Source organism: Arvicola amphibius, chromosome 3, assembly GCF_903992535.2.
Source record: "Arvicola amphibius chromosome 3, mArvAmp1.2, whole genome shotgun sequence".
Lineage (NCBI taxonomy): Eukaryota > Metazoa > Chordata > Mammalia > Rodentia > Cricetidae > Arvicola > Arvicola amphibius.
In genome coordinates, this window is record NC_052049.1 from 105,402,834 (window position 1) to 105,410,624 (window position 7,791).

Genomic DNA, 7,791 nt, shown 5'->3' on the forward strand with positions numbered 1-7,791 from the left:
TGATTAATAGCTGTTAGCTGTTAGCTGTATTCTTGTATTGAGATAATGCACTTGCTTGAGCTTCCTCCCAAGGACAGTGCAGAGAGGCAGTTATCTGACTGTATTGCTCTTTGTTCTGTCTTTTGCCTTAATTAGTATATTTGCTGGCTGAGAAATAAACTTGAGGCTGTTTGGTATTCACCTTCAGTTCTCCCAGTCTATCCTTTGTTTTCTCTCTTTCCATTTCTCTTAATCTGCCATTTCCAATAACTATGAGGCTCCTCCCAGGTACTTCCTATTGATTTCTGTTGGGCTGGACCCTTTACATAATCAAAAAAAAAGCAAATGTAACACACCTTTACACAGTTAAAGATTTATTCAGCAGCACAAACAAATGTAGTATGTCTTTGCCTCATTAAAATAATATTTCACAAGAAGTAGGGGCCGAAGTTCTGTGCCCAAAGAGAGGAGTCCTCACCGTTTACCCATACGCATGGTCTTCTCTTCCTTTGCCACTTACTTACCACAGCCAGAGACTAACCTGGAAACAATGGTTCAGTCTCCTTTCTTCTGAGTGTGGTCTGCCTTCTGGACCAGTATGTACATCCTCATTTCGGGATCCTTTCCCCATCGGCAGGGAAGTCTTCATATCCATCTCTTCTTATGTCTGATCTCACTGGGCAGAAATGGTAAAGGAATTAGAAAAACACAGTATGGCTGCAGATTTAAAGCAGGTAACTATCAGTATTGAAGTCGATATTTTAAAAAATTAATTAAAAATTAGTATACAAAGTAATGATTTCATCATGCCATTTCCACAGAGGTGTATCACTGTGCTCTGCTGGAGTTCATCCCTCCATTACCCCGTCCTCTCCCACCATTGCTCTCCTTCCTCACATAAGTAGTCCCTTAATACCTCCCCCAAACTTTCATATCTCATGTGTATGTTTAAATCTGCATACAGGAGAAACACATATTTGTGTTTCTTATTCTGGCTAATTTCATTTAACATTTGGGGTTAGGGTTAGGGTTAGGGTTAGGGCTAGGGTTAGGGTCAGGGTTAGGGTTAGGGAAAGATTCAAGAGCCAGGAGGCATGCTTCTGCTGAAGCCAGTCATTTGTAACAGCTCCTCTGGTGATCGATATATAAGCAGGTTCTCCATCTTGGTTCCTGCCAACATGAGACATATAAACATGTGTGTGCAAGCACCTCTGTGCAATGTGAAGTGGATCTTTCAATCTCCCCTGAGCATCCTATGTCTTATTTCACAAATAGTTATCTTCTAAAAATGTAAAGCATAGAAGGAGGTAGCACAGTGAATAATTTCCTGACTCCTCCACACACCCATCAATTCACCCTGGACCTAAGTGTGCAAGGGTTGACTGGGCTTCTAGGATTTTGTTTTCTTTTTTTTAAAAATTAGTTCCTCTGCTTGCAATACCATCCTCCATCCTCCACCCACTGTTTTGGAACCATTTATTATTCGTGACTCACAGCAATATGTTCCTAATATGTCGTAAACCTCGCATATAATGTCAGAATATAGTACAATAATTTTATTATTAATAATAATATTAAAGCAGCATACACTTGGGGAAGATTTCTGAGTGGAAATTAAATTAAAACACATTAAATACATGATCCACAACCAGAGCCCTGGCCTGGACTGGTGAACGTCACCTGTGCTTTGCCAACCTCTAGATTTGGGCTAGGAGGCACATCTCGTTCACCAGCCAATCTTGCTGTTTTCACATCAGACACAGAACCAGTGAAATAATTCTACAAGCCAAGGTCTCAATACAAAAATACAAACCATAAGAAAGGTCAAGAAAGGATCTGTCCTAAAATCCACCAGTCCTATAGAAATGCTCTCTAATGAGAATTATCTAGATGAACGCCGGGACACAGAACTTAGATTAGAATCATAAATTTCATCAAAAATTGCAAAGAATCTAAGGAAAATACAAAGAAACATTCCAATAAACTTAAAGAGAATAAATGCCTGAGTGATGCCCAAAAAAAAACCACAAACACAAAGGCTGAATGAAATGAGAAAAACAACTCAGAACTTGAAAACCAAATGCAAGAAGGAGACGGAAATGTTGAAGAGAACTCAAGCTGGAATGTAGTTGATACATTTTAAAAATAGCTATTGCCACAAAATGAGATGGAGAAATAAGTTGCTGCATATTACTAATATAACAAAATAATATACAGAAAAATGAAATAGACACAGTATGGGATGAATCTGCATTATGGAGCAAAATAAGCCAGAGAATAAAATGCAGAAAATTCACTAATAGATAAAATTATCCTGTAAAGGTAGAATGTTGATTATAACTTATTGGGAGATTGATGGTACTACTGTGAGGAGTAGCTATGAGGGAATCTCTGAGTATTGGAAATGTTCTGTATTTTGACTGGAGTAGTGATTACAGATTGTGTTGAACTCTGAAGACTTTGCCCTTTATATATCTATTTACAATGGGAGTACAGAAATCCATACATGTTTTAAATGAATATGGACAGACAGAGCCTAGTAGGGAATGAATAGTTGGAGGAGGAAAGACAGATAATAGCAAGTTATGTTTCATATGTATAGTTGGTGTGATGGCTAGTCTTGGTTGTTAGTTTGACTGTACTTGGAAAGAACTACAGTCCAGAAATGGAGAACACAACTGTGATTCTAAAATATAGAGAAGACCAACTGAGGCATCCAACCTAGTGGACCGAGCAACTCCATTCATGCCAGCCACTGTTGGATTCGTTAGACTGCAGCCTGTAATATATATATATATTCCATAAATTCTGTGTCTCTAAAGAACCCCGACTAATATATCTGGTGTTAGGTGAAGTTCCCATGTAGAAAAACCACAGTCTCTTCATATTGGGAAAGCTGAAATTAAAGTATTAAGTGTACACATTTAGATTTACAGGAAAGAGCAGTTTAAAAATGAATGTGACCCCTGAAAGACTGAACAGGCTGGGCAACACAAAGTGGTTCCGATGGGGAAAGAAGAAAAATAAGAAGTGTGGCAAAGCCTTGTGGGAAGGGAATGGGAGATGAGAGAGGGTGAAGAGTAAAGGGAGGGGTTAAAAGGGTGACTACATTGTATGAGAGTCTCAAATATAAATAAAAATATTGAAGAATAAATGCTTATTGGCTTTGACAATGGCACAGACTCTGCTTTTCAAAAATGATATCAGAATAACTAGATATCCATAATGAAAACAGAAGAAATTTCAGTCTATAGTTCATACCCTTTGCAAAGTTGAAGCCTGTACAGAATGTATGGCCAGGTTTTTCTAAGGGAATAATTTACTATGTGAAATTATCAAGTGATCAAAACTGGTGAGATAAAGATTTTATAGACATAAATTAGGAGAGAAAACATGATGTATTTCCATCAATATTGGTAAGGCTTTTCTTGTTTCCTAAATTAGGTGATTTGGGAATTGCCTTCTGGTGAAACTGGTAAATGTACAGGAGTTACTGAAAAGCAGAGCACGGTACTGCAGTACTTTAATCCCAATGCTGGGCATGCAGAGACAAGCAGAACCCAAGAGTCTTTGGCTAGCTAGTCTTGCTGAACTGGTAAGGGGTTTAGGTTCAGTGAGAGACCCTGTCTCAAAAAATTAGCTGGAGCACAATTGAGCAAGATATTTGCTGTTGAACTCTGGCATCCAAAGGCAAGTGCCAACATATACACATGAGTATACACAAACACATACAACATCCCCCCAAATGACGTGTATGCTGAGAAGAAAAATAACACCAAATATAGTATAACTTGTGAGAATAAATAAAGAAGAGAGTGAACTCTGTCCTGGAGACAGATTTTCATGCTTGAATTGTAACTCTGGCCAAGTCACATCTTTAGTCCTACCTCACCCAGATCCCCAAATGAAAGCTTTAGTGAATCTAAGCAAATTTAAACTCAATTGAACATAAGCTAAATGGATGGTCTGTGTTCACACACAATCTCCCCTCTGCCTCATTAATGAGAGGGCAAGGCAAAGCCACAGGGATCCACCCAGTTCAGGAAAGCTTCTGGAATTATTGCCAGCTAAAGCCCAAGCTTACCCCTGTAATTGCCAAGTCTTGGCCCAAAGCCTTGTAAGTTATGCTTCTGTTTTCAGCATTGACAGTCTCAAGACTGGAACTACAGCCTTTGTGTCATCATTCTGCCTGTCAGGTGCCGTCCTGCCTTGCCACATAGGCTCCTCCTCAGAGTAGCTAAATTGGCAGTGACTCTTGCATCATGTGGTCCAATTCTTCTTGTTTCTCCTTGCTGTTGGGATCCAAAGTTCTACTCTAGGAACTAAGACTGTTGATAATTGTTCTCCCTCAGTACCCCACATAACTACCCACTGACTCTCTGATAACTAACAATCAGGGAGGAGGTTTTCTACCCAGATCTAGTTTCATTTCATGTCCCTTAAGAAGAGTGTGTGGTATCCTCAGCAATAGCATCTTACTATTTAGTTCTAGAGGGCAACCATCAGCAGTGGCTGCAGCCTCTATTGTTGGAGGTCCTTAGAGGCTTCCCTGACAACTCATAGAATACTTCTGTTAAAACTAAAACTAGTTTTACAATTAAATTCTTAATTATAAGATTTGCTTATGGGTTTTAATTTATCCTTAGTTTTGAATGACTGAAGCCAACAGAACCCTGAGTGTGCCTTGACTGATGTGGGATTCCCCTCTGTATGTTTTGTTATCATTGGTTAATGAATAAAGCTGTTTTGGGCCAATGGCTTAGAGTAAAGCCAGGTGGGAAATCAAAACAGAGATAGATAGATAGATAGATAGATAGATAGATAGATAGATAGATAGATAGATAGATAGAGTAGGGTCAGAGAGAGAGGCCATATAGCTGCTGAAGGAGAATGACATGCTGGAACTTTACCTGGTAAGCCACAGCCTTGTGGCGATACACAAAATAATAGAAATAGCTTAAGATGTAAGAGCTAGCTAGGAATACGCTAGAGTCATTGGCCACACAGTGTTTTAATTAATACAGTTTTCATGTCACTATTCAGGTCTAGGTAGCCAGGAAATGAACAAGCAGTCTCTGCCTACAAAATGGCATGTTAACATGGGCCCACTACATCCACATAAAAACTGAGAGAGCTTGGGAAGGAATTCTAGACACAAAAGAACAGAGTTAAGCACAGCTTCTTGTTTGCCACATTTTTTTCCCTGGATAGGCTCTATTTGCTAAAAGCAAGCAGAGGCATGAATCCTTTAATAGAAGGATTCATCCTTCCAGACTCAGCAGTAGCAGCAAAAATTGTGCAGCTCCTTTAAGAAGGCTTCCTGGTTTGTGTTAGTTGCACAGATAGCTCTGGTTCTTTCAGGAGGCCAAGCTCTTGAATGGGTGTTTTGTGGGCAGCATGTTGCAAGTTACTTGGTGGCAGCATGGGCCAACTGCTTCCCAGAGTTGAGGTGGTAAACTTGGCTCCCTTTCAGAGGTTCTAGAGCTAGCGGTGAACTACCTATACCATGTTAGAAGGCCAAGAGAGGCAGAGCTAAGCTTACCACACTGCTTACCATTTTAAGGCACTCCTGGTCAGAAAATGATTACAGATATGCAATAAAGGCAGAGATTCAGACAAAAACAAACCTCTGAATATGTCAAGTGTGTTTAAAAATGTACACAGGCTTGAGAGAGGAAAGAAAGAAAATATAGACAGTTATAAAAAATAGTTTTAAAAATAAAAGTCTTTAAAGAGACAGAGTACAGACAATTATAGATTAAAGAAGTAAAGAAAAACAAACCATATAAAGATGGAAAATACACAGAGAGTCTGGACTATGTATATTATTGTATTTTATTTGAATTTCTTGACTGTGAATGAGCTAAGTACAGAGAGACATTTCATTGTATGGGCTGCTAAGCTAAACAAACATGTATGTTTTAAAGGTAATTTGACTTTAAAATTTGGATCTAAAGATATGTTGCTTTGGAAAAGAGTTTCTGCTTGTGTTTCTACAAACAATAGAAAGCTGTTGATTCCTTACCAGCTAATATGGTTTGATCAAACAGGAACCCCTGAAGCAATAGCTCAGATGGTCTAACATCTATGACAGATTCAGGACAACTGGCTGAGATGGATCTCCCACATAGGATACCCCATGAAAGACTTGATTAAAAGTGCCTCCAATTATCAGGAACAGTCTAGAGAATAATGCCTAAATTCCCTAAATGATTGTTATACATGTTTGTTTACATTTAAAGGTGGATATGCTCTAGAGATAAATACTTTGCATTGGTATGGATCTTGGTTTGCTGATACAAATTTAAGGTCAATTTTGTTATTTGTATATTTCTGCTTGATTAAGGTGTTGTGTTTGTGCACTTCATTAAAAATTTATTGTACAGTTAAGAAATACAGGTTAATAGATAGTCATCTATAATAGCTAAACTTGTAGTCATGTTTTTAGGTTTTCTAGGTGTACAGAGATATATTTTCAGATGGATAAGTATTATTTAAACCTTTCAAAGACTAAAGAATATGGCATTGAATGTTTTAAAAACTTAGGACTTTTCAGGACAATGAGACACATATGCTCCTGTCAGTACCAATCTACTTCAAGAAGATGATGAGCAGCAAAGAGTCTCCTTATAGAGTTTGTTAGCCATTTGGGCAAGAAATTGCTCTTCCCTGTACTGCTTGATGGTATGCTGTATGAGCTGGATATGTAGGAACTACAGAAAAGTGACTGCTGAACATCTCAAAAGATGTGATGGTCCTTCAGGGTTCCTGATTCACAGAAGAAACTGCCAGGCATTCTGCAGGATGCAGAGGAAAGTGACTGACAAACTGCCAACATAGCCTTTCAAATTTCCTGCTTCATGGAAAAGTCTGCCAGATACTATGGGCCCGTAGGCTGAAGATGGATCCCCAAATTACAGAAGAACTTTACGTGACTGTCCAGGCAGCAAGTTTTCTATGTCAATTCTAAAGTTTTGGAAGTTGCTTTCAATGCACTTTCTGTTTACTTAGGTAATAGTATATCCTTCTGAGGTCTTTGAAGAGTTGAAGACAGTTATAGTTTTCCTTAGTTATAATAAAAGATAAATTAGATATGAAACTTTAGGCTCACAAAGATAAAATAGATGATAGTATATTTTCTTTAATTTTGCCAGATACAAATAGACTAAATATTGTAACTGTAATTCTTGCTTGACATTTACTTTGTTATATGCAGTTTACTATGTTAAAGTCAAAACCTTCCCTTTTAATTAGACAGAAAAAGGGAGATGATTGGGATTCCCTTCTGTTTGCTGTGAATATGTTTTATTACCATTGGTTAATGAATAAAGCTGTTTTGGGCAAAAGACTTAGCAGAGCAAAGCTAGGTGAGAAATCAGAACAGAGATAGAGATAGAGAGAGAGAGAGAGAGAGAGAGAGAGAGAGAGAGAGAGAGAGAGAGAGAGAGAGAGAATAGGAAGAGTTAGAAGACACAATGTAGCTGCCAAAGAAGAAAAACATGATGGAACCTTACTTGGCAAGCTACAGCCTCGTGGTGATACACAAAATAATAGAAATAGCTTAATTTAAGATGTAAGAGCTAGCAAGGAATACACTAGAGTTGTAATTAATACAGTTTCTGTTTGATTAGGTCTGAGTAGTCAGGAAAGGAAAGAGAAATCTCTTCCTACACTTGTCCACACATGTCAACAAGGCAATTTCATGTTTATATGGTAAAAACTTTGCTAACAGAGATCTATCCAAACCTTTAAGCCCAATTCTTTAAAAACTGTTCCAATCACACTATTACAAGTCTTCTTGATGGCCTAAAA